This window comes from Ochlerotatus camptorhynchus, unplaced genomic scaffold (genome assembly GCF_037179485.1).
Source record: "Ochlerotatus camptorhynchus isolate MF236.1 unplaced genomic scaffold, CSIRO-AGI_Acam_v1.1 ptg000077l, whole genome shotgun sequence".
Taxonomy (NCBI): Eukaryota; Metazoa; Arthropoda; class Insecta; order Diptera; family Culicidae; genus Ochlerotatus; species Ochlerotatus camptorhynchus.
In genome coordinates this window covers 10,125,580-10,153,138 of record NW_027040567.1, presented here as the reverse complement: position 1 = coordinate 10,153,138, position 27,559 = coordinate 10,125,580, and the positions used below count along the sequence as shown (strand labels likewise).

Genomic DNA, 27,559 nt, shown 5'->3' with positions numbered 1-27,559 from the left:
CCATGGTTTCCATCGAATGCATACATCACTGCCTCAGCATATGACCCATGTGTTATTTCATCTGTTCTATATACATAGCTAAGTGTCTATATCATTTTTATGTAGGTACAACAATTCCACAATTAAAAATTTCTCGATGTAAAATGGTATAGGAGAACACTACCGATACCGCTTGGAACGATTTTTTTAAAGTGATAGGTTGATCAATTTATGCTGTGCCTCGAAGTTGCCCTGGCTGCGGGTGTGGAGACTTTTTGACAGATATGCTCGCCGCCAAGGTGACGGCGCATCGTTGTGTATGTGTGTGTGTATGTGTATATGCGTTTTTCGGTTGTTCGTTCCACTAAATACTGATGGGTTGAGAGTCCCCCACTCGCATTTTGGACAAAAAGTCACTCAAGTTTCGCGATTTCTAGTTGCTGACTGCTGCTGGCTTCTCACTCTCGTTGTCGTCGGTGTCAAGTTCGGTAGAAGGTTGAACACTTGGTGGTCGTCGTCGATCGGATTTGAAAAGAAGTGCAGAAGAAAAAAAAGCTAGAGGCTGTCCTCTGTGCTCCAACTGTGCGAAGTAAAATCTACAATTTATTGTGAGTGCTTAATTTTTGGGACGCCTCGTCGTGTGCATCGGAAAGTGATCGTTCCTGGCGTCAGAACACGGAAAATAGGATGTGGATTACGGCCTAGGTTGTGCGGATTAGCGGAAAAGTGGAATGCGTTGGCCAAAAGCTGGTATGTGGAATTTCTGTGAAAGTTATGAAATTGGAAGAAAAAGGTTTTTTTTTTCTCTGCCTCTTGACACTCAGTTGGTTGATGGGGTTGGTTAGTGGGTTGCTCTGGGAGGGGAATAGGTATGTGTTGTGTTGCAGGGGGTGAGCGTGGTGAGTGGTTGCAAAAGGTGGAATGAGAGCGTGAGTTGCTTGAAAATGTATTGAGCCGTCAGGAGAGTGAGAGAGCTGAGATCCACCACCCATTTGGTTCTGTAGGTGGTGTTTGTGATGGAGTGCAATGTCCAGGAAGTGTTGCTAGGCAGGCTGTTTGTTTTATTATCGAGAAAAGAGTGTGAAATTGTTTTGAAATTGTCAGAAAAAGTGAATCACAAATAAAATCTGAGGGTTCAATGCATCCAATGCATTTCGAAAAATTCAAAAGCAGTTTTTTTCAACACATTATTTCAGATTGCCAACCGCGTCATTTTTCTTTTTAATAGCAAAAGAAATATAATGACGAGAGCTTATTACAATCTGAAATGATGCGTCGAAAAAAAAATCTTTTGATGGTTTCGAAAATGCATCAATTCAGTGGCAAAGGGGCGTAATTGCTTTTGTAAACAATGGCTTTAACCATCCATTTCTCGCGAATAAAAGCTCACACATGAAAATCAACGACATCAACAGGTAGAGGAATATATCCTCTACCAGCTGGAATTGTTAATTTTGAGGGGTGAGCTTTAATTTGTGAGAAATCGACGGCTAAAGCCATTATTTACAAAAGCAATTACGCCCCTTTGAAATGTTGACACTGAATTATTGAACCTTTTCTGATAGGTTATTCACCACCAACACCTAAGTGTCGTTAGTGAAAAAAAAAAACACTAGTACTGGGTGCTTTATATAATGATAATTGAGAAGTAGAATTCTGCAGGTAAAAATGTTAAGCAATTCATTATTGTTTGGTCATTTTAAAATCACAAGAGTTTTACTTTGTGCGCTAACCGAAATCTTTACAGAATACTTTTTCTATTAGTGAACTTGTTTTCGATCCAGTTTCAACCCATGCAAACCTCCACTAGAGCAAGGCAACAAAATCAAACGATCAAACTGACGCTTGTTGAGAATTATGTGAATTCTATTTTGATCCAAAAATGAACAAATTTGGTTTACGGATTACATCATGCAGTATCCTCCCGCTGCGAAACCGAACTTTTTGTCGGTTTGAACCTCAACCTGAGCTAGGTTTTAAAAACAAACGAGCAAACTGACGTTCCGGAGAACTTTGAGATTTGGGCGTAATTGCTTTTGTAAACAAACAACGAATAAAAGAACAATCTCGCGAACCAACTATACAAAATGATAGAGGAACCATTCCTCTACCTGTTTGTGTTGTTAGTTTTTTTTAGATTGGGTTTTAATTCGCGAGAAATCGTCAAATGACGTGTTTGTTTACAAAAGCAAATACGCTATAATCTCGAAGTTCTTCGGGTTTGTCAGAAAACTAGCAGACCCAATCACAAATCAGAATATTGACAGAACAATGTATTCAATCGCGTGTTTATGTATACTTTTTAATATGACATTTTCCGGATTAACAGGGTCCGGATTATCAAGTAATCGGATTAGCGAGTGTTGGATTAGCGGGGAATACTGTATATTCACAAATTAAGGTTTAATTGAGTTTTTGTTGTGAATGTATGCCGTTATATGAAGTTCAAAGATCTTTAAACGTCATGAGTTTCTTTTACTCATGTTTTTATTATGGTAAGATGAGGCCGATGTTTGGATTCTATGGAGTACTGATATACAGAGTGTCTATTACCTGGAAAAATGCTGGAAAATTTGGAATCTTCAAGGAATTTTATTTTCCCTAGAAAAACCTGGAATTCTTAAAGAATTTTCAAATTCCTTTATCAAGCAAATTTTCAAGTTACTTTTTCTCTTTGAGCGAAATAATTCTTGAGTGAATTTATCTTTAGTATCAACATAAATTCATATGCTTGATTTTTTTTAAGGATAGCATGAATAATTTTAAACTTAAACAATTTTTTTTTTTAATTTTATATACCTAATGAAATTACACTTGTAGAAATTTGCATGATCCTGGAACGAAATAAATATTCAAGACTACGGACATAGAATAAATTCCATAAACCCAGATTTCAAATAAACTAAGGGCCTTGCAAGGGAATTCAGTAGAAGTGAGGATTCCTTTCAAATTAGTCATGAGACATTCCATACTCCAGGTAAAACGTAAATAGAATTCCAATGTAGTTCTGAGTAGAATTCCAAGGGAATCTTGACCATGAGTAGGATTCAAAGTAAATGTACAAGGGAGCTTTGTGGAGCATTCGAAGTATAATTCATAATAGTTCTGTCTAAAGCTGCAAAGTAATTTTGAGGACACTTTTTAAGGAATTTGCAAGGAGAACTGAAAGCGAACTTGTAAGTTGAATATCATGAAAAGAAGGAGAATACAAAAGGAAGTCTGAAAATAATTGAGAGAACATTCTGAGGATGATTCGAACAGTATTCACCTTGAAGTTAATAATTTTACTAGTGACGGTATCCATCCTTGACGTAATGGATGAGACGTAACTAAACATGTCATGTAAAATTAAGTGCTCCGTGATCACTTGACGAAAAGTACGATTGATTGAGCGGAATTTCACGTCTGTTATGACTAAATTTTATGTCAAAATTGACGCATCAGTCTCAGAAAACAGTGTTCACTTGGCTGTCGACAGAAGCAGACCACGCGATCGTCTGTTTACCTGTTTACTCGTCCATTGTGTGGTCTTCCTCATTGTTCTTCATCAGCAGTTCTTTCGGTCGATGCGTCGTCGACTTTAGAAAGCAACAGTTTAGTGATGAGTGTGTGAGTGCTGACCTCGTTTTGCGTCCATTGCTGCAATGGAAGAGCTCTGCCCCCCGTTAGCGATACTGCCATACAATGACACCACCGGAAGCGGCTCCCGTTCTGATGGAGGAGGCTTATTAGATAGCGGAAGATAAAGTGTTTATTGTGTTGTACCTTTTGATTATTGTTTTAAGATGTATTGTATAGTGAACAAGAATCCTCGGCTCTGTAAAGTTATTTCAAATGAGCCTTGTCAAATAAATTAATGAACAAAAAAAAAAAAATTGTCATAGCACCTAAATTTACACGATTTTTTCTAAGTGTGTACTCTTAGGAGTATTTCAAAGAACATTTGAGGAAAGTTTCATGGAAATTCCCAACGGAGTTTTAAGATAAATTTCAAAGGAACATTTCAAGGTTGTTCCTATAATCATATTAAGTTTATAACGTTGTTTTTCCTTTTAATTGTACTACTATTGTATCGCTTTCACTTTCAATAATTCGCTATTCACTTTCACTATTTACTTTCTCTATCACTTAAAAAACTATAACCGGTACGTATTTCGTCTACTACTTAGGTTAGGTTAGGTTATCTTTATTAATGAGACTACCCAACTAACAATTTTAGCTGCAGCTCAGCTTATACAGGCAAAAATTAGCTGCATAAGCCTAATTTTGGCAGTATAAGCTAATCTGCAACTGAAATTGTTTGTTGGGTACTGTTTACTATTTGCAGTGTCTAGTAATAGACTATATCTATGACAAGTCTATGATTAGATACTGAATAATCTTGCAAGTAGTAAACGAAATACGTATCTGTTATAGTTTTTTTTAGTGAAAGTGAAAGTAAATAGTGCAAGTGAATAGTGAATTAATGAAAGTGGAAGTGATACAATAGTGGTAGAATTGAAAGGACAAGCAACGTAATAAGGTATACAATTATTCTACTAACACGCTCATCAATCAATTAAGATTCAAAATCCTAGAAATTTTCCGTCGAAGTCCTGGAAAAACCTGTAAAACTCAGGTAATTTTATTTAGCAAAATGATAGGTTAGTTAGTTAGTTAGTTAGTTATCTTTATTAAGGAGACTTTCAGTCGAATGCTGATTCGTCTCCGAAAAATTGATACGTCGAGCGGCATGTTTTGGTTATAAAAAAAAAAATCCCCAAAAAGCGCTACCGGAACTTGCTTCACATGTTCCGGAGTGGCCACATCAGTTTGTACTGCAGGCAATGTATGTCTATAGGCTTGATTTTTCAAAAATAGGAATTTGATACGTCGCACGGCATGTTCTGATGAGTACGTTGAAGTCGCTTGATCTATCAAAATCATTAAGTTTCATACGTCACTCGGCATGTTTTGTTGATAAAAATCAATTGTCCTCAAAAACACCCTATCGGACCCTGCGGACCCCTAGAGGTCACATCGGTTTGTACTGAAGGCAATGTATGCCTATAGTATGGTATTTTGCATTTCTAGCTGGACTCCTCATAAGTGCGGCATAGCTAAATAAAGTGCGCTTTTACGTTGTATGCCTTGGTATCTTCTGCGCATTTTTTTTTTGTTCTGAACCAAGGAAAAGTGCTTCCAATACTCCAAAACGATTTAACGTAAAAGCCAAGGGGTAAGTCACTCATCACATTGTGCCGCAATTAGATTCGGCACAGCTTGGGTACATCCATCGACACACCTTCGGCACACATTCGGCTCAATCTCGTAGGCATTGAATTGTTGTGAATAAAATGGGAGCACCGCTGGACAACTGTCATTGAAGTTTTTCACAACATTACGTGCTGTTTGACTGTATATTCAGGAACATCCTCTAACTGGATATACCAGGGAACTCAGACCAGCAGTTCACTTATAGATCTTAATACGAAAGAGTGAACTCAAGAGAAAGAGGCAGTTAATCAGACCCCATTATTTAGTACCCTTAATTCAAATAATGCTGCAACTCACACAAAACAAACTACAGAAGTCTATTCATCATCCTCTATAGTTGGTCTCCAACAATGTTCCCAACTGGTTTTGGCCGCTGATAGACCGTTGCTTTTCACATCACGAAAGGCTAGGTTTCTGGTCTACCTTTGAGGGCAGGGCTGGAAAGCACCTCAGAGCGTTAGCAATGCAACTTTGTGCATGCATCTCACAACACTCGACAAAGAGTGTGTGGTTCTCCCATTTACTTCGCATTTTCTTTTCCAACTAATTTGTGAGAAAGTGATCCACACAAACCAAAACATTCAGGTGTCAGAAATACCGGGTTGCCGGGATTTGTATTTTACAAACAACGCAGCTTGCTCTATGACCGGCACAATCGGCACACTGACACAAAAGATGACCCAAGATTGGTGGGCGGAGTGACCTACCCCTTAGTGTGTCCGTACTTTTCGTCACGCTTATCCTGATGAATGTGAAAGTCTTAGTGGAATAACTGTATAAGAGAAGGAATAGTAATGTACATTTAATTCCACTACCTTATTTGGTTAGCCTTGCCAGATACGCGTATTTCGTCTACAATGTGCTTAATGCGCTATATTCTGCAGATCTTTTTTGGTAGTAAATGGTAAAAAAAAACAAATTGTTTATAAATGCTGTTCGAGGGATCTTCTCCAGAATGAACCATGGCAGAGAACTCTCATAGTCATTCCATGATCCTTTAAGTCCTTCATATATCCCCCTATTATATCAAGTTGATCAGGAGTTATCTTGCGGTATAAAACTAGTCAAACATTGAAATTGAGTCTTTCAGATATTCTCTGATAATATCAAGTTTATCAGAAGTTAAATTAAAGATTTTCCACGATATAGACGGAAGTTGAATCCTTCAGATATCCTCTCACTATATCAGATTGATTAGGAATCATTCTGATGATCTTCAGTCACTTAGATATTATCTCATCATATCAGGTCGATGTAAGATTATCTTGAAGACCTTCAACTGATCAAAAACTGAAATTAAGTTGTTCAGATATTCTCCCGTCAGTTCAAGTTTATCAGGAATTGTCTTATAGGCTTTCCACAGGGCAACAACTGAAGTTGAGTCCATCCGATATTCTTCTATCATATCAGGTGGATCAGGAGTTATTTTGAAGACATACACTGCCATAATCGCTTGGTTTCCTAGCCATAATTTGCTTGGTTTCCTATCCATATGAAACAGTGATACGATTATGGGCGATTATCTAGGAAAAAATAGAAACTGTGACCTTCAGATATTCACCCATTATATCAAGTTCATCAGGAATTATCATGAGGACCTTCAACTAATACAAACAATTAATTTGAATCTTTCAGATATTCTCTCATAATATCAAGTTGATCGGGAATCCTGAAGACCTTCGACTAAAAAAAAAAAACTAAGATTGAGTCCTTCAGATATTCTCTCATCATATCATGGTTGTAAGATTGTGTTGAAGACCTTCAACTGGTCAAAAATTTAAATTGAGTTCTTTAGATATACTTTACCTTATATCAGGTCGATCAGAAGTAATTCTGATGATTTTCAGTCATTCGGATGTTCTACCATCATATCAGTTTTTTTTTTTCGAAAATCACGGCGGCGCCGACTGGGATTGAACCCAGGCCTTTTGGGGTGATAGGCAATCACGCTTACCACTACACCACCGGTGCCACTATTTACAGTGTTTTGTACATTACAATTCTCTGTTCCATTTGACCAACATACAATGTTCTGTAGAATAATTCAAACAGTAAAAACGCATATTTTTGCTTTAGACTGTAATTCGCTATAATCAGTCCTTGCTTAATTATAGCATATTTTAACCTTCTTATTTCATGAGCTTATAGGGGAGAACGGGGCAAGTGGAAATACAAAGTCAACTAGGCTCATCTAGGTATATGACTCGACGGAACCCTTGGCGGGTGTCTTACGAGCACAAATCAAGACCAACAATTGAAATGGCCTTAACTGCATTTTGTAAACAAACTCTCGCGAACCAAAACCTTCATTCGCAAACCTAAACCACAATCGGGTAGAGGAGAATTTCCCCTACCTGTTCATTATGTTGGTTTGCCTTTGCGGACTTCGGTTCGCGAGATAATGGCCTTGCAAGGTTTAAGCCGAAACGAAGCGTTTTTCGTATGAACGCTTGTAGGAAAAAGCCCGTTTCCCGCCTTGGTTCCATAATGTTGTCCCTGGTCAAAAGCCCTGCTGATCAACTTGCTTCAACCTAAGTAGGTCTCAATTACAATAATCACCAAGTGGCATCACTGATCGATGAACGATGCACCTACATATACTCGTATGTTTGTATGATGTCAGAGTGAAGTGGTGTTCTGTTCCGAGATCCAACCAACTTGTTTCCAAAGGGGGGTCAATCCCACAGCACTCGATGCGATTCCCCCTCACGTGTATGTTGTCAACGTCTGTATGGGTATGAGCGAGCGTGCATACATGCGATTCGGAACATCAGACGGACAAGATCGAAAATTCAGCAAACATACAAGCATCTCTCCACCAGACCAGCCGTTCAGAGCATGATATTAGGTGGTACAGCAGCGATAGGGTAGCGTGCGAGCCTGAGCACCGTCAGTCAGTAGTGAGATCACGCTCGGCTCGGGAGAAAGAGTGAATATGAGTGTACGCGACTGAGAAAGGAAGGTAATCAGGCAGGCTGGCAAATGAAAAAAGAAGAAAATATGTTGGAAAAATGATTGAACTTTGCCAATTTCAGAAAAGATTTTTCTTCTCGCACACTTCCAGACGTTCCCAGTCGACTAAGCGGAGGACACAGCCGGATCGGTGGTGATCGGAAGTAGGTTTCCGTAAGTGAAATCTGGTTACAGCTGCTGGAGGACGGGACCGAGGATAGCAACCTTCTGGGTCTGGTGGTGGAATCCGAGGTAGCCGCCAGAATCTGGTATCGAGACGGTGGAAAATTACATGGAACAACACCATCCGAAAAGTGAATCGATCCGGAATTGCAGCATTTGTCGTTGTTGGTGGAACCAGAAAGATTGTTTTCGGGCTGCTTGAGAAGTGTGCTAGAAAATAGCGAAATGTGAGCAAAATCGTTTGATATCGTTTTATTGAGGAGGGCAGATAGAGAGAATAGAAGGTAGTTTCGAGGTGACTGTGCAAATTATCAAGAGGTCTGACTGGAAGGGAAAAAAAATAATTTAGTGACTTAGTGGATGACGTAGATCATTTTCGGGAAACGAATCAAGAGGCACAGTGAAAAATCGAATCGAACAAAGCAAATCTCTCTGTTATGAGATTTTTTTTTATCTCTCCTTGCAATTTCTAGATTTATTGAATTAGGTAGTTGTTGGCTGTTTCATTTTTTAAACATCAATTTTCTTTCTTTTCCTCTCTATTCCGGTGCATTGCGACGACTACTGGTGGATAATCGTTCCTGCTGTTTCATCTTTGCTGCCTTGTTTGTGGTGTCTTTGGAAAACGAAACGGAAAATCAACGAATGAAATAATGATGATTGTGTGATGATTATGGTGATGTCTATATACGTGCATTTAAAATGCAATATTGAAAACTCGCGTTTGGTGTAATAATTCGCGTGCATCCACACGTACGTATACGCGGTGAACAAATACTATCGAACGTAACAATAAACGTCACATACGTCAAATCCATACTTAACTATCGATAAAAAAAAGACACACTACAGTGGAAAACGCGAATCAAAGTGCACCAGTACAGGTGATCGGTGGTGAGGTGCAAGAGAAGATACGAACGAAGACGAAGAAGAAGAACCACGCGAAGCCAAAAATGATTTGCGAATGACCAAACGAAAGGAAAAGCGATAAAGCAAGCAAGAAAGGAGCAGCAGCAGCAGCAGCTTCAAAGCAAGCGAGAAGAGTGCTATCGATTTTCCTCGTGATCCAGAGCAGAAAAGAAAGAAGGTGACAGAACGAGAAAGGGAGAGCGAGTGACCGAGCGTGTGTTGAAGAACAGCTGAGACGCGGACGAATTTGTAGGCCACTGGCAGAAAACAGCTGCGGTAGAGTGCTGCTGCAAGGCTGCTAGCAGGGGGTGTGTGTATGTTGAAAAGTGGGTGAAAATTTTAATGATATGAAGAGTGAAGAATACTATCGTCGTCGTTGATCGATTGCGGATTGTGATTTTCTAAATATCTGATATTTTTTTTCGGGGGAACAAAGCATAAGAGTGTGTGTCCTCCAGAGCGGAGAAGGCAGCTTGGTGGTGTGAAGAAAGGAGTCGAAGGAGAAGACATCAGAGGGCGGTGTTGAGGCGTTGAAGGTGGAAAAGTTCACGCACTCACGCACGCGAGTGAAACATCTGTTCGTCGTCGGACGGATCGAACGTGGATTGGTGTGAGAGAGTATCGGACGGAAAAGCGACGAGAGCGATAGCACCAGCACAACACAGGTTAACGACAGCGTTGCCAGGTAATTGTACGAAGAATGTAACACAAATCTCTGAGGGCATTTGGAAGGAAGCAGAGGGAGCTTATATTCGATTAGTTGGGTGCAAATTTCATTCGCAGAGCAGTACCAAGTAGGTATAGTTACTTCGGAGCGAATGATCAAAAGTGTAATGATTGATTTCTGTGGCGCAATTCTCGTGTTACAACTGCGAAATTTGGCCACCCCACGCCCGATTCTCGGTTCAACCGGGGTGGAGTGATATTGGGGTTTATCATGCATTCTATGTAAACCGATGCAGTAGGTTCAATGATTTCAACATTGCATCCAGTTTTACGAGGTTATCAGCGGTCAATAGTTTGAAGGGGATTTAGGGGAGACACCTTGTCTCGAATATCATGTATCTTTTTTCTCGCCTTAAAGTAGTTCAGAATGGAAATGGAAGCATTGTACAAAATGTTGTTCTTCCAAATAGAAGTTATGAAAATGGATACAACAAAACGTTACTTTATCTCAGCATCAGTTTTTTGTTTGCTGTCGCACATTTTGGATTCGCTGTTATCATTTATGCATTCATGCTGACAAATCAAACAGCTTGATTTAAAATAATCTAATATGAAAGGACAATCTTGATCTAGATCAATCCAGCTTATCAACAGTAATTTGTGTGATATCAAAACTGTATGAGGAATTGGCTTTTCGCTATATATTTAAATACGGACAACTTGAAAATAAAAGGTTCACATAGTCGTGTGAAATAGTATAAATTAAAAATATTAGAAAATTTCTGATAAATTTGATTTTTATATTATTTGCTCAGTTTTCAGATCATATTTTTCTCAACCCCCACTGTTTGGAACAGTTTTTTTTTAATTCTGTTCAAATTTTTAAATTGCCATAATTAAAGTTAATAATCTTTCCGATCTTACTAAAGTTAATAGAGTGACATCAATGTTCATTTGCATAATTAATGTTTCGTACACTTTGTATTCAGTAGTATGATTTTCTCGCCGAAACGGTATTGAAGTAGAATTGAAGGTCCTAGGATATGGCAAGTTTGCATAACTCGATAAATCAAGACTTATGATTGCAATTTTTTACCGATTTACACCATATGTTTCTTTCGATTAGCTACAGAAGTTTCTTTCTGTTTACTCCAGATATTTTTTTCTACTCCTCGCAAAAGCTTCTTACAAAATCCAACTGAAGTTTATATCGATTTTTCCACGAAAACTCAAGGGGTGCTGTGATTTTTTTTAATGGACATTTATATTTAGTATGGCTTCTCTAAACAAATAGCAATTTCTCGGGAAACCATATCAAATTAGTGAACGTGATTCGTGATTTTTGGTAAATTTCCCGGCCATGGTTTGAGAACGCGCTGCAGTTTCGTGTGGTAAGCTAACTGATCTCATACACGCATTTAGGGCAGTACAACCTTAATAAAACTGTGACGTTTTTGGACAAAAGTATATTTTAGACTTGAAGTGGACCATAAAAACGTTTAACATGGTAAAATTTTCCTGTCTTAAAAAGTCGTGTTGCACTGTGTAATTTGAAGTGTTTTCTTAAGAAAGTTCCAAGGGAATTCCGCAAAAATATCAAGGGTATCGAATTTTTAATATATAATCAAAAAGGCGGCATTTTGAGAAGAGCTGTAGGTGAATTCTAAGGATACTTTTGAGGGCAGCTTGAGATGAAATAAGACTGAGCAGAATTTCAAGACGATTTCGTTGTAAATTTCATGAGAATTCTCAGTAGAGCTAAGAAATTTTTAAAACTTATCCGGAAGTACTTTAACTATTTATTTTATATTACTTCTGAGCGAAGTCAACGATTTTCATAGTTGAAGATGCTAATTTCAAATAACAGACTAAAGTGGTAATTTTTATACGATAGATGAGGAGATGAAAGTATAGGGTTGATAGTCAGGGTTACTTCCACTCACTTGCTATAAAAAAAAATGTTTTTCGGAATTATGAAATCATGATATAGTATAATGCTAATTAGTACTTGTAAGTTACAGGAGTAGGTCATGAAGTATATGTTTGACACATAAAATCTGTCAAAATTGCTTTCAGTACGTCACAATCAGCGATTTTACGACTCGTGAGCGCTCACTCTGAGTGAACGCTCACGAATCATAAGATCGCTAATTGTGACGCTCTCAAAGCGAAATTGACAGGTTTTATGAGTCAAACACATACTTTACTACCTCTTCTTGTTATTTACAAGTACAACATAGCATTATTGCATCTAATGATTGCACAATTCCGAATAATATTTTTTATAGCAAGTGAGTGGAAGCAACCCTGTTGATAGTTCCGTTAAAGTACGGCGGTGTGAAATTGTATTTATAGAGAATAGAAAGCGAGCAACGTCAACTTTAATGAATGAAGGTACAAATCGGTTTGATCATCTCTCTTTACCAAACTCCCCTGTTAGAGAGCGATTATGAGGGGCAGGGTTGCTTCCACTCACTTGCTATAAAAAAATATTATTCGGAATTGTGCAATCATTAGATGCAATAATGCTATGTTGTACTTGTAAATAACAAGAAGAGGTAGTAAAGTATGTGTTTGACTCATAACTCATGACACGAGTCGTAAAATCGCTGATTGTGACGCACTGAAAGCAATTTTAACAGATTTTATGTGTCAAACATATACTTCATGACCTACTCCTGTAACTTACAAGTACTAATTAGCATTATACTATATCATGATTTCATAATTCCGAAAAACATTTTTTTTATAGCAAGTGAGTGGAAGTAACCCTGATGAGGGGTATTCCCCCCCGCACTGGCAAAAAGAGATGATCACCGAAATGCTCAAGTACCGACGATGTGTTTGAAACAGTTCTATCGATTTTTACCGCACTCAAGTTGTTATCTGAAGCAGGCTTGCTTCCACTCACTTGCTATAAAACATTGTTTTTCGGAATTATGAAATCATTAGACGTTATAATGATAATTTATACTTTTAAGTTACAATAAGAGGTTGTAAAGGATGTGTTTGATTCGTAAAACCTGTAAATGCTGCTTTCAGAGCCTCACAATTAGCAATTTTGTGATTTGTGAGCGCTCACTCTGAGTAAATGCTCACGAATCATAATATCGATTACTGTGACGCTCTGAAAGTGAAATTGATAGATTTAATGTGTCAAACACTTACTATACAACCTCTTCTTGTAACTTACTAGTACAAAATATCATTATAACATTTAACGACTTCAAAATTCCAAAAACCCAAATTTTATAGCAAGTGAGTAGAAGCAACCCTGATCTGAAGGAAGGCATCCACTCGTAGGTTTGGAAATTGCAGCTATTGTTACCTCTACCACGGTATGTGCTCCTGTCATCGTCAACTTGACGATCTCCTGGGGAAACGGGAAGGGTAGGTGTCCCATTGTCGGTACTTGAGCGTGTCGGTGATCATCTCTTTTTGCCAGTGGTGGCGAGGGGGAATACCCCTCACCATACCTCTCCAACGGGGGAATTTGGTAAAGAGTGATGATCAAACCGATTTGTACCTTGATTCATAAAAGTTGTCCTTGCTCGCTTTCTATTCTCTATATATACAATTTCACACTGCAGTACTCTAACGGAACTATCAACTCTATACTTTCATCTCATCTATCGTATAAAAAATACCACTCTAGTCTGTTATTTGAAATAAGCATCTTCAACTATTAGCTGGAAGCTATACTAAATTCTCGAAAGAATCATCAAAAATCCGAAGAGAATCTTAGGATTAATTAATTGTTGGAGTGTTCTTCAGAGAATTAAAGGATCATTATTTAAAAAAAAATTAGTGACTCGCAGAGAGAAGCTCAAGCATGTAGTTTGATCAAATTTATTTTAGAGGAATTTTGAAAAGAACTCTGTGAAGGGAAATTATTCTAAAGTAAAATTGTTGAGAACATTCCAAAGAAATCCTGCAAAAACATGTTGTTAAAACATAGGTTGATAAATTATGGATTTTTTTTTTGAGTAATTACCCATTAAACCTAGTGATCTCTTTGGATCAAACGCATTCGGTTTAATTTTTAATTTAAATGTATATTGCACAACCGGGAAAATTTGCTGAGATATGCTGGTCACCATGGCTAAAATTTCCGAGAAATTTACAAATTTAATGTGTAGAACTATCAATAAATTAAGACAAAATTTCCAGTGCATGCTAATGGAAACGTTTCGGAGAGGTTGGAAAAAACTTAAGGGGAGACATTGGAAAAAGTAAGAGGTTGTATCCAAGACACGACCTAAGAATTGACGTAGGATTAAGTGCTCGGTATCTATATTCGGCAACTGTGTTAGGGAAGCTTCTTTTTCCCATCACAGAAATGCTTCGTTTTCTGATGACAAAATTACGTATTTTCGTGCACTGAACACACGAATTTTTTGGATTATTCAATAGATAGTTGAAAAAAAAAACGAAATTTGATTGAAGGAATTTTTTTCTAAAACGAGCGGACACCACCACTCACCACACGATTGAATAAACACCGTTCGGCGAGACCGGATGGAATTCGATTTTGAAATCTGTGCTAGGGAAAGCGCTTTTTGCATGCAATCGGTGATAATTTTGATCACCATTGCAACAGTTGTGTAATTTTCAATAGTGACCTATTGAAAATTTATGCGGTGTTCATTTTAGCAGATTCGTTTTGCTTGTAAAGAATTAAAATCTATCTGCTATTAACAGAGTTATAAGTGGTCAATACCTGACCACTTTTCGTAATGCAGTCGATTTTGGTTTTTTGACATTCCACCCCCAATATGTTGCCGAAAGACGTGATCCTATGTAAAAAAAAATCATCCGGAAAAAGTTAGATGAAACTTCTAGAGGAAGGTGACCAAATTTGTCGCGATAAATAAATCCAGAAAAAGCCAATAGAAATTTCCTGGGCAAGTCGGAAGAAACTTTCAGAGAAAGTTTAGAGAAACTTCCAGAGGAAGTTAGAAGAAACTTGGAAAGCAACCAGGATAAATCGTAAGAATTCTACGGTGGAAGTAAGAAGAAACCTACCCCGTAACGTAGGTAGATCATCTTTTCGTGGTACGTTACCGGATGCAAGATCTATCACCGATTCCTAGTCCTGACTACAACAATCTTTAGTTAGTCTTCATTTATGTTATTTCTTATTTTCTATTCATTGTTCCCTAGTTTGAAGTGGTTAAGATGGTCATTATCAGTGTCATTGCTAAGGAATCCAATTTTGACTGGCACGCCTTTGGAGGGTGCTCTCACTCTTCGAAGGGTATAAATAGTGGCACCTTTCAATAAGAATCGTTTCCTTGCGATGAAGGCAAGAACCACAACTGTATCAAAACCGAATATTTTATCATTTCTCAATATGTAGTGATGAACTACAATACTACAATAGATCAAATTACTGGTCGCAGTGGTTTTATGCCTGAACAGATGAAAACATAAGAAGAAACTCCCAGGGGAAGTCAGAAGAATCTTTCAAAGGAAGTCGTAGAAAACATCATAATAACACTGAAACAAGCTTCCGTGGAAAAATAGCAGAAAGTGGCGGCAAAAATTCCAAGAAAAGTCAGAATAAAATTCCGCAGTACTCTTAAAAATAGAGAAAGTTGAAATAAATTAATCTGGAGACGCCTGAAGCATCTTTCAAAGGAAATCACAAGATTCTTTCGGAGGTAGTTAGAAGAAACTCCTTAAGGAAGTCAGTAGAAATCGGCGAACCTGGAAAACTAATTCTGATGAATTCGGATGACTTTCAATCCTGAGTTATCACCCGCTGCCTTGTGAGTCAATTCTCAACAAAACTGTTCACTACTCGTCCATTTGAACAACTTTGCTGAAGACAGGAAACTGTAGTGTATTGACCATACCCTGTTAATACAACTTGGCTCACCTCCAAAGATAGAGGTAAAACATACTCTCCTATCAGGAAGGGACCTTACTCTTGGAGTAACAGATACGGACGAAGGTGAACGAGGGGATTGATTGAACGTACGAGAAGAAGAGGACGGACGGATTCCACGAAGACTGAAGGATACGACGGGACAACATCCAGGAGACCAGGGCACAAATTCTACAATTTTCAACAAAGTTGTAGCTGAGAAAATTTGCTACAATCACTGCTATAATTTTTAAAAACATAGTGATGTGGTGAATTGTTAGATAGATATGAACAAAAACGTTGCACGTTAGTGGCGGCCCCTGATGCACCGGAACCAATGATCCGCAGCAAACTCCCATCTGCTCCATGGGAAACAGTAGCTCTTGATTTTCTTGGTCCACTTCCAGAAGGACAATATCTGCTGATTGTTATTGATTGTTACAGCCGTTTATGGAGGTCATCGAGATGGAGAGTACGACCACGAGTGACGTTATCAGAGAGTTATCGATCATATTCAGTAGATTCAGCTCCACATTTCAGCGCCGAGTGTGATGAATTCCGAGAGTTTTGTAAAGCCAGCTTTTGAATACTATTCCCTACCGACCCAGTCTAATGGGGAGCTCGAAAGGCAAAACCGTTCAATTCTCGAGCGCCTACGAATCGCACAAGAGTTGGGCCATGACTGGAGAAAGGAGTTAAGGCTTTACATGCTTACTTATCATGCCAGCAAACATCCGTCAATTGGAAAATCACCTGAAAAAAAAACATGTTTGGCCGTCGTATGAGGAGTAAACTACCGACTTTGCATATTTTCCAGGAGGATGCCAGCGTTCGAGAACAAGATTTGGTTTCAAAATAAAGAGGGAAGGAATATACGGATCGGAGACGTCATGCGAAAGCAAGTGACTTACGTGAAGGTGATGTGGTTCTGCTGAGAAGAATCGTAAGATACTGACTTTGCAAAACATACTCACCTATCAGGAAGGGACCTTGCTCTTGGAGTGACAGATACGGACAAAGGTGGACGAGGGGATTGATTAAACGTACGAGAAGAAGAGGACGGACGGATTCCACGGAGACTGAAGGATACGACGGTACAACATCCAGGAGACCAGGGCACAAATTCTACAGAAACTCCTATCTGATCTCGATCTTGAGTTATGTCTAGAAGAACCATATTTGCACCTAGTGAGTCATATTCCACCAAAAATGTTCATTACTGAACGGGTGTCGTCCATTTGAACAACTTTGCCTAAGAAACGTCTATCTGGACTTGATTCGGAGTTATCAATATTAGATCTTTATTTGTACTCTGGTGCCACCTAGCGAATCAATTATGAACTAAACTATCTACCGCCAGACAGATATTGTCCAGCTGAACAACTTTGCCAAAGACTGAATCATTCTATCTGGTATAGTTAAAGAACTATAACTGGAATTGTTCGCCGTATACTCAGTCATGACAGCTTGTGTCACTTTTTTTTGACTGCTGGAAAGTTATCTTTAATTCAGTGCCAACATTTCAAAGGGGCGTAATTGCTTTTGTAAACAATGACTTTACCCGTAAATTTCTCGCGAATGAAATCTCACCTCTTCAAAATAACAATGCTAGCTGGTAAAGGAAACATTCCTCTACCTGCTGGTGTCATTATTTTTCATGAGTGAGCTTTTATTCGTGAGAAATCGACGGCTAAACCCATTGTTTACAAATACAATTACGCCCCTTTGAAATGTTGGCACTGAATTAATGAAAGTATTTGTAAACATCAGCATAATCATATGGTCGAACATATGATACTCCAGCTAGTCGTGTTGCCGGTTTATCCAAAAGAGAAAACATGTAGTTTTATTATAATTTATATTTACCATAAAATAGTTTTTCATCGCCTAGGATTGCATGTTTTCGATGAATAGTAAATAGTGTGTGTGTTTCCAACTTGTATTAGACCTATCTTCAAACGTTCTTCAGAAGGGCCTCTTTCTTCTTTTTCTGGCAGTTTTTTCGGTATCTTTCAGAATATAATTCGAACATTCCGATTTTCTTGAAAAGGTCGTTCTTAGTTCAAAAGTTTTAATTTCGCCTTCAAAATTGACAAAAATATAAAATTAATTAAAATAGTAAATACCGATAAATACTGATTTTTTAAAAACCATTGATACCGATAAGCTTGAAAACAATCTGGCAATGCTGAAGAGAAGCAGACTCGAAAGATAATATGAAAGATATTATGAACGTTAGAAGGAGCCAGAATCAAGCAGTCACGAACTGTCATTGGGAACCAAGCAGTTTTATTATGCTTTTCTTACAGTTGAACAAAAATACTCAAGTTGGTGTTGAAATCTTGCGTAATATAATTTATGCGAAAACAGTACACAGTTTTGGTCACAAACTGCTCATTTTCTAATAAATTTCACGCAACATAGTTCTTTTTGAAGCAGTAGATAGAATAGAGTTTAAGCTTGTTATAGTTACGTAAAATAGTACATAATTCTAGTTATAAACTGTATTTGTTTTTTGCGTTGTAAAAATAAAGTGCGAAATGGTCACTGCACATCACGAACTTTAAGTGTAAAAATTCATTGGTGTTGATTCAAATGTTAAGATTCACCTACTCTTTGCATATCTATAGTAAACTATGATTCTAATATATCAATTATTTTAAAGAAAAACAAATTTCAACAACTGCGTGACGTTATTAACAAATGAGCAGTTGGAGTGTACAGGCATAGAGGTAACTCTAAGACTTGTAGGTCCCGAAGAAACGAGCTCTACTTTTTGGCTCAGCTCTGGTACTATCTTCGGTCCCAAGCTAATCGATTTACCCCTCGAAACATAGGAAATTCCACTAACCCCTCAGTTTATCTGTCAAACTTTCATAGCGAATCAAAACAAACATTGTGTAGGACTAGAATTTTGACTAGAATGGGGTACGTTAATCGATTTGCTTGGTACCAATAGGCTAGTCAAGTAGTGAGCCAATTTCAAATCGATAGTTTCGTATTGATTGTTGGTACAACTGTGATCGAATCTTCCGTCAGGAGCTGGCAGAGGTTCCTAAATTGATTGAAATTTTGATACTTGCTACAAGGTAACAAAGCATTGCTAAAAAGCACTGTAGGAAGTATTGCAATGTTTTTATTATTCTGGTTGCTTAAGAAAAACTATTTGGGAGTGAATAGCACTCCAATCAAAGTTGAGAACAGGAAAAGCATGAGAATTACCATTGCCGGCCACACCTATCCTCTCCGTTACGGGGAAAGGAAGGATATTGTTGATGTAACATCTACTTAACGAAAGGCCAGCGACTCACCGGCGCTCCTATAGATGCTACGGAGTTGCATAGTTGGGTAGGAGATGGCTCAGGATTCGCTTAAGCAGGTGATGCGATCATAGTAATTGTTTTGTTTTGGATGAGCTTGGGAATAAACCCACGATCTTCTACTCCGTAAGCAAAAGCGGAGGCAGCCGCCAAGCAACTCGAGCTCCTCGTTGTAAATTCCAATCCTGTTTAAAGTCAAATGTACACAAACAAAAAGGAAGGGCCTCACCCGAATGATCCAAGCCATGCGTGATAAAAAAGATTTGAAAGAATATGCACTTTGAGGGGCACTTGGCCAGTTCTGAGGACGGAGATGAACCAGCTTGCGGCTGAAAATCTCCTAAATAGAGATAATAATAAACAGTTCTGAGGACTACTCCAACGACGGTCGATAGCCGTGAACATAATGCGTACTCGCGACAATTGGGAATGTTGTAGGAATTGACGCACTGTTTTGCTAATTAACTGAAATATAATTCTGTTCATAGGTTTTGGGGAGAAACACCATTTCACGTGACACTTCTGACACACTTAAATTTTTTCGCCGAGATTCCAACAGCCGAGTAGTTCTGCAATTTATTTGACTGAGATTCAGTAAAACAATTGCCGAGAGTCCATAGCTGGTAAATATCACGGCCGTCATGTGAGAATGAGAAAATAGGTCCTCTCACTATCACGAGACGAAACTACCTATCATTAGTTTTCTTGTCATTTTCCAATGATCAAGCACTCATGAGAATAATTCTATTGCGGTTTTTGCATCTACATTTCTAACTGATTTAGATTAATTCAAGCTAGTAACCGTATGTAATCGGTAGAGTCAATATATTATTACGATTTTCTCGGTACAAGTAACTTTAAAAGCACTAAATGAGCTAGTAATTACGATGATCACAACACTGTCACATTTTGTCATGACGAAAAATTCGATGAGATTTTGAAGAAAATCTCTATCATCGTTTTCTCATCCGATGATAGTGACAGAAGTATCTCTGCAAATATCGCGTGAGATCTTTCATTGAAAATGAAATTTGCCAGCCCAGACCGAGACGAGATACCAGCTAACAACAGATATTTTGCAGTGATATCAGCAAAAGTAAATGCCGAGGTAATCGGCTGTTGGAGATTTTACCGAGCTAGATTAAGTGTGGATGAACTGATTTTTTTCAATTCATTAATAAACTTTTACAGTTATACCACAGACAAACCGACATAACTCATTGAATATTTCTCATTGTAAAACATCGTCGCTAAAAACATTACCGCCATCTGTTGAGTACACTGTGGTGGGTAGAAGGCTGAACAGATGGCGGTAGTGTGTAAACGTCAAACGCAAGGGAATTTACTATGTGCGCCACAGGTGGCAGTACTACCAGCTGATATAAATGCTTGTTCGATGAACAACCTATGAGTGTTATGTCTGTTTGTCTGTGGTTATACCTACCCGCTGAGAGTATTAACACTCCGAATACGGTGGGTAAAAAACTTTACGCCGACTACGAAGCCTCCGAAAAACGTGTAACGGCAAGTTTGCAATGGCACAACTTAGCCATTTCTTAATGAATTTCAAAAATTGTGGTACCTTTAGAATTCCTAGGGTTTCTAGATGATTTTGATTGCAAAAAACTTGAAAATAGAGTCGTCTACTTTTTTAAAAAGCGAAAAGAGTTGTTACACGTTTTTTTGAAAGGTGTGTTTGTAGGGTTTTGCAAGTGGCGCAAGATCTGTAATTTAGATTAATGGGCACAAATGTTCACAATTAGCCAGAATACAGTCATGGTTCCTATATATGGATCCTGGAGACAACGGAACGGTCCTCGAAAAATCCGGAACATCCGTAAAAATGGTCAATCAATGATCCTGATCCTAGAGCTCCGCGTTTTTTTTTATAAACATTAGGAACTGTGATGATAGAAAGAATTTGGGCTTGTGACATAAACATGAACCTGGATGTCCATAGGACCGTCCTCCGGAAGATCCGGAACATCCGTAAAAGTGATCAACCCATGAAACTGATCCTAGAGCTACGCGTTTTTTTTTAACATTAGGATCTGTGATATAAGAATGAATTTGGGTCATGGACCAAGATGGCCATCGGACCGCCAGCGGAAGATCCAGAACATCTGTAAAAGTAGTAAATCCACGATCCTGATCCTAGAGCTCCGTTGTTTTCTTGAAAACATTAGGAACTGTGATGATAGAAAGAATTTGGGCTTCTAACATAAACATGAACCTGGATGTCCATAGGACCGTCCTCCGGAAGATCCGGAACATCCGTAAAAGTGATCAACCCATGAAACTGATCCTAGAGCTACGCGTTTTTTTTTTTAACATTGGGATCTGTGATATAAGAATGAATTTGGGTCATGGACCAAGATGGCCATCGGACCGCCAGCGGAAGATCCAGAACATCTGTAAAAGTAGTAAATCCACGATCCTGATCCTAGAGCTCCGTTGTTTTCTTGAAAACATTAGGAACTGTGATGATAGAAAGAATTTGGGCTTGTGACATAAACATGAATCTGGATGTCCATAGGACCGTCCTCCGGAAGATCCGGAACATCCGTAAAAGTGATCAACCCATGAAACTGATCCTAGAGCTTCGCAGTTTTTGAAAAAAAAACACTAAGAACTGAGATGATAGAATGCATTTGGGGTCGTGACATAAACATGGACCTTGATGGGTATGGGACCGTCCTCCGAAAGATCCGGAACATCCGTGAAAGTGAAAAATTCACGAAACTGATCCTAGAGCTCCTTGGTTTTCTTGAAAACGTTAGGAACTGCGATATTAGAATGAATTTGGGATCGTAACATAAACATGGACCCAGATGGCCATCGGACCGTCCTCCGCAAGATCTGAAAATTCCGTAAAAGTGGTCATTGTATGAAACTGACCCTAGAGCTCCACGGTTTTTTTCGAAATCACTTGGAACTGTCATATATAAATTAATTTGCGGTCGTGACATAAACATGTACCTAGAACGCCATGGGACCGTCCTCCGCAAGATCTAGAACATCTTTAAAAATGGTCAAAAATTCTTTCAAATTTCTATCATTTCTTCAAATTCTTTCTATCATCACAGTTCCTAATGTTTTCAAGAAAACGGAGCTCTAGGATCAGGATTGTGGATTTACTACTTTTAAGGATGTTCCGGATCTTCCGCTGGTGGTCCGATGGCCATCTTGGTCCATGACCCAAATTCATTCTTATATCACAGATCCTAATGTTAAAAAAAACCCGTAGCTCTAGGATCAGTTTCATGGATTGATCACTTTTACGGATGTTCCGGATCTCCCGGAGGACGGTCCTATCGACATCCAGGTTCATGTTTATGTCACAAGCCCAAATTATTTCTATCATCACAGTTCCTAATGTTTATAAAAAAACGCGGAGCTTTAGGATCAGGATCGTGGATTTACTACTTTTACGGATGTTCCGGATCTTCCGGAGGACGATCCCATGGCCATCTGGGTCAATGACCCAAATTCATTCTTATATCACAGATCCTAATGTTAAAAAAAAACACGGAGCTCTAGGATCAGTTTCATGGATTGTCCACTTTTACGGATGTTCCGGATCTTCCGGAGGACGGTCCCATGGCCATCCAGGTACATGTTTATGTCACGACCCCAAATATTTGTTTATATCACAGTTCCTAATGTTTTCAAAAAAACCGCAGAGCTCTAGGATCAGGATCATTGATTGACCATTTTTACGGATGTTCCGGATTTTTCGAGGACCGTTCCGTTGTCTCCAGGATCCATATATAGGAACCATGACTGTATTCTGGCTAATTGTGAACATTTGTGCCCATTAATCTAAATTACAGATCTTGCGCCACTTGCAAAACCCTACAAACACACCTTTCAAAAAAACGTGTAACAACTCTTTTCGCTTTTTAAAAAAGTAGACGACTCTATTTTCAAGTTTTTTGCAATCAAAATCATCTAGAAACCCTAGGAATTCTAAAGGTACCACAATTTTTGAAATTCATTAAGAAATGGCTAAGTTGTGCCATTGCAAACTTGCCGTTACACGTTTTTCGGAGGCATCGTATTCGGAGTGTTAACAACAATATTATCAGTTATGTCAGGCAAGCTGGCTGCAGTCATTGCGTAAAATATATAATATATCTCATGACTATAATTCATTATGCGTCTCTAGTAATCATCACTGGTGGAAGTGTGTTAGAGAGTGTCGCAGTATGTTATTGATGTTCAAAAGGGGGTGCTTGCCCGGTTGGTTCTTAAGGACAGAATGATTAACTTTCTGTTAAAACATACTAATCCATTTCCCTCTCATCATTGTCACTCACTGGGTAACAGTAACAGTGATGTTTATTCCAAAAATGAATATTGATCGAAATGAAAGATATTTTCAACAAAATTTTATAGGATTTAGAATTAATCAGTAGGGGGCGACCCCGGCGTAGTGGTTAACATTCATACCTCGCACGCCAAAGTCACGAGTTCAAATCTCACCCCGGACAAGTCACGAATGACCCAACGAATTTGACTTAGATTTGAGTACAGTTCACTCAAATTCACAAAAACGCAGGTCACTTAACGACTGAGTATAATTTTCCTCGGTTTTCCTGGAAAACCGTTTTGAATATAAGGAAAATCGAGATATGTTTCACTCAGTCCATTAGTATACTCGTAGACTGAGTAAAATTTTCGTCGAATTTCTTCATATTCGAGCAGATTTATGAGGAAAAGTGAAGAACATAGGGGAAATGGATGTAAAGGGTGTCCACGATGAAATTGCCACACACAAAATTGATTCGCAAAATTCGAGTTTTCATCCGATTGCCATCAAATTTTCAGGGATTGAGAAATAAATATTAAACTTCATTTTACCATTTTACTCGTATTTTATTTACAGTCCATACGCAAATGCCCGCACCTTGGCCTTAACCCCGGCCATAAGATTCTGCACAACCTGTGAATCAACCGTTTTTTGCATGTAAACCCATACTTTCTTCAGTTCCTCGACTGTCTTCACTACCTTATGTCGTTTAAGAAGGTGCTGCTTCATAATCGCCCAGTACTTCTCGATGGGGCGGAGCTCCGGAGTGTTGGGAGGGTTGAACATTTTCGGCACGAAATTGACCTTATTGTCCGCATACCACTTCAGCACGTCCTTGGAGTAGTGGCATGAGGCCAAATCCGGCCAGAAGATTGTTGGGACGTTGTGGGCCTTCAGGAGAGGAAGCAGCCGCTTCTGGAGGCACTCTTTTATGTACACCTGTCCGTTCATCGTGTCCTGGGTCACGAAAGGTGCACTCCGCTTCCCGCACGTGCAGATGGTTTGCCAAACCAGGAATTTCTTCGCAAATTTGGACATCTTCTGAGTGCGGACATGCTCCGGAACGCTGAACTTATTCTTGGCCGTGAAAAATAGGTTGCCGTGGATCTGTTTGAAGTCGGCCTTCACATATGTTTCGTCGTCCATGATGCAGCATTCAACTTTCGTCAGCATGTTGAGGTACAACTTCCTGGCACGGGTTTTGGCGGACTTGTTCTGCTTCTCGTCGCGATTAGGGGCCTTTTGTACCTTGAACGTTCGAAGCCCAGCCTTAGTTTTGGCCTTCTGGACAAAACTTCGGCTTAGGTGCAGCTTCTTAGCCACATCCCTAACGGAGGCGTTCGGATTTCGGTTAAGGCCCCAACTACGCGGTTGTGATTTTTGGTGTTGTACGGAATACTTTTTCCTTCACTTCTGGGCTTCCGATCGGTGGTCAACCGTTCCTCGAACCGCTTAATCACTCGCGACACCGTGGAATTCGCGATTCCCAACGTTTTAGCGATGGAACGATGCGAGAGATCCTTGTTCTCGTGATGAATGCGCAAGATTTTATCACGCACGAGCTGTTCTTTCGACTCTATTTCCGCGAGTTTTGATCACAGGACTTTAAAACTTGCAGGATGTAAATAATGCACTATGAACTAAATCCACCCAAATCATTAAATTCTACCCAACGGTTAAAAAGTTAGAGCAATTTCATAGTGTGGCAATTTCATCGTGGACACCCTTTAATGTCGGCCTAAATGCCCCTAATTTGGGCCCATACATAAATTCAGCAATCGACTAATTTTTCAATTGCGACCAGAAATATCCATTAGTACCGTCCCAATGACGCGTTCATCTAGATAAAATTGATAAATAGCAGATTTTTAGTGATGGGCCCAATCTTAGATCCATAGGCCAACATTAGAGCCATTTCCCCTATTACTCAGTCATGAGTGACCTACATTTTTGCGATTATGAGTGAAAAACCACTCAATTTTCAGTCGATCGCATCGGCCGTGCATTAAAATTCCGATTAGGCCCTTCGGACTATTACTTCTAGACCAGCATGTTATAAGGTCCTATGAGCCGAATGTAAATAATGACTTTACACGACTGCTTATGAATCACAACACGTCCACGCAAACTAATTTTGATAGAGCAAACTTACTCTACCAGATGCTGCTGTTGGTTTGCCTGAATGAGTCTTAACTCGCGAGAAATCGACGTTTAAATCCATTGTTTACATTTGGAACATAGGCATCACATGTTGTTCTAGAATTGACTTGACAGTTCGTCGTATGTGTGGTCGTAAGATGATCTATTTGGCTTTTATATTGATTCTAAAAGCATCGTGATTTATGTTATCTGGATCAACTGGAAAGAAAACACTGTCTCTTTCTTCCTCATCACCCAAGTAATCAACAAGCCCGCTAATTGGGTTCTTTAATTTTGAAAAATGTATAGTATTTAATAAGCTTCGTTTTCTGAGCACAGCGATATTTTTTTCGAACCCACACACTTTCATCTCGATTTTTAAATCAAGATTTAAAGCAAAATAACAACATCACTGTTTGACACTGAACTAACAAACTGACAGCTCGCTCCCATATAAAGTGACTCCGAGGGGCGCTAATAAGTTTCCGCATTTTTTGACAGATAATAATTCGGCTAACTGTCAAAAAACCAGAAAACTTATCCATTGTGCGCCGGCCTTTACGCGAGAAGTGTGAGTGACGTTAACAATTGACGAGTGCACGGATGGATTTGAGTTCACTCACTCGACAAAAAGTGACACAACAGCGGGGCCCTGTTTACTAAAAATGAACATATATGTGTTCATTTTTAGTAAACAGGGCCCCGCTGTTGTGTCACTTTTTGTCGAGTGAGTGAACTCAAATCCATCCGTGCACTCGTCAATGGGGTGAATGATAAGGAGTGAAAAAGTAGCGTGATTTCACATGCCGGACCTTTGTAGGTCATCTGCGATAGGCCGAAGTTGCATCCATTTATAGACCCAATTTGAGTACAGCAGACCGACATTACATCCACGTACCTGGAGAGTTTTCATGTTAAAATACTGAGTTTTACAATTTTCAGTCGTGCTTAACTAATATCCAAATAATAAGAATATCTAAGCTTGCATGTTGACAGTGAAATCTTTTGCAGCTCAATTATTAAATAAGATACATGACTTAAAATGTAATTGACGGTTTCATATCAGACCGAGGTTAGGGACATGTACCCTACTCAAATCAATATTGAGATACCATTAACCAAGGTTTAGGTAAAAATATTTAGCACAAATTTTCATAACAAGAAGAACAAGCTATAAAATAAATTCCGTGTGTGCTATCTGCTACTTCATCCCAGGGGATGCCTAGCTTAACACATACTTCCATACTATGCGCCTGTGTCAGTCTTGTTGTAATTGTTCGTTGCTCACCGGCAAACCGCGGATAATTAAGCAGTTTTCAGCAATTTTCGGGAAAAATCGTCTAAAACTGATTAAATTATCAAAGTAGATTTATGTGCTGATGTAGTGAGAATAGGTAAAATTCTGTATCCCTTCTGAAAGTGATTGAAATAAGCGGTGCTAAATTAGGCGCTGAGATTTATTGTTATTGTGATGACTTTGTATGTGTCGTAGTTCTAAGCCGAAATAAAATGCAATGTTTTTCTAAAGCAGTTTTGAGATGCTGCTTGAATAAAAGGTGAGCTTATAAAGATCATTTTACGGAAAAACCTGTGATGTATTTATTGTGTTTATGCTGGAAAAAGCATCAAAAGTTGCTGGTGGCTATTTTCCTCTTAAATGCAATATGTGATCATAAGAGAGTTGTCCCTGCTCGGCCCGTTCAAGGTGGCCTTGTCATGGTCAGTCGATTGTGTCAATGAAGGAAGACGCCTGGCTGAGAAAAATTTCCTCCGGATTCGTCATCTTCCAAATCCATCACTGCAGCCCGTGCCGCAACTTTCTGGCCACACGGTAGTGCACGAGCAGCCGTGTCGATCAATGCCAGCGTCGTGATGCCAAAGGAGATTCAGCTGCTGCAGTAAGTGCGGCGTTTTAAGTAAACTCTCGATTACACGCCACACATCTGTGAAAACCCACTCCAGCACGCCGCAGTA

General features: G+C 39.0%; 1 protein-coding gene across 5 annotated transcripts in view; it reads left to right on the top strand.

Annotated features, from left to right (window-relative positions):
• Window positions 1-418: 418 nt before the first annotated feature.
• The window catches only part of Pur-alpha (Purine-rich binding protein-alpha), a 64,660-nt gene continuing 37,519 nt past the window's right edge, over window positions 419-27,559 (top strand). For 2 of the 5 annotated variants that reach the window (XR_010517436.1, XM_065217568.1), the window contains exons 1-3: window positions 419-729; window positions 8,300-8,597; window positions 9,212-9,964. The gene's annotated coding sequence lies outside the window, so the exon portion shown is untranslated. The remainder of the gene's footprint in view (window positions 730-8,299; window positions 8,598-9,211; window positions 9,965-27,559) is intronic. The other 3 variants (XM_065217570.1, XM_065217569.1, XM_065217571.1) reach the window with 3 other exon arrangements.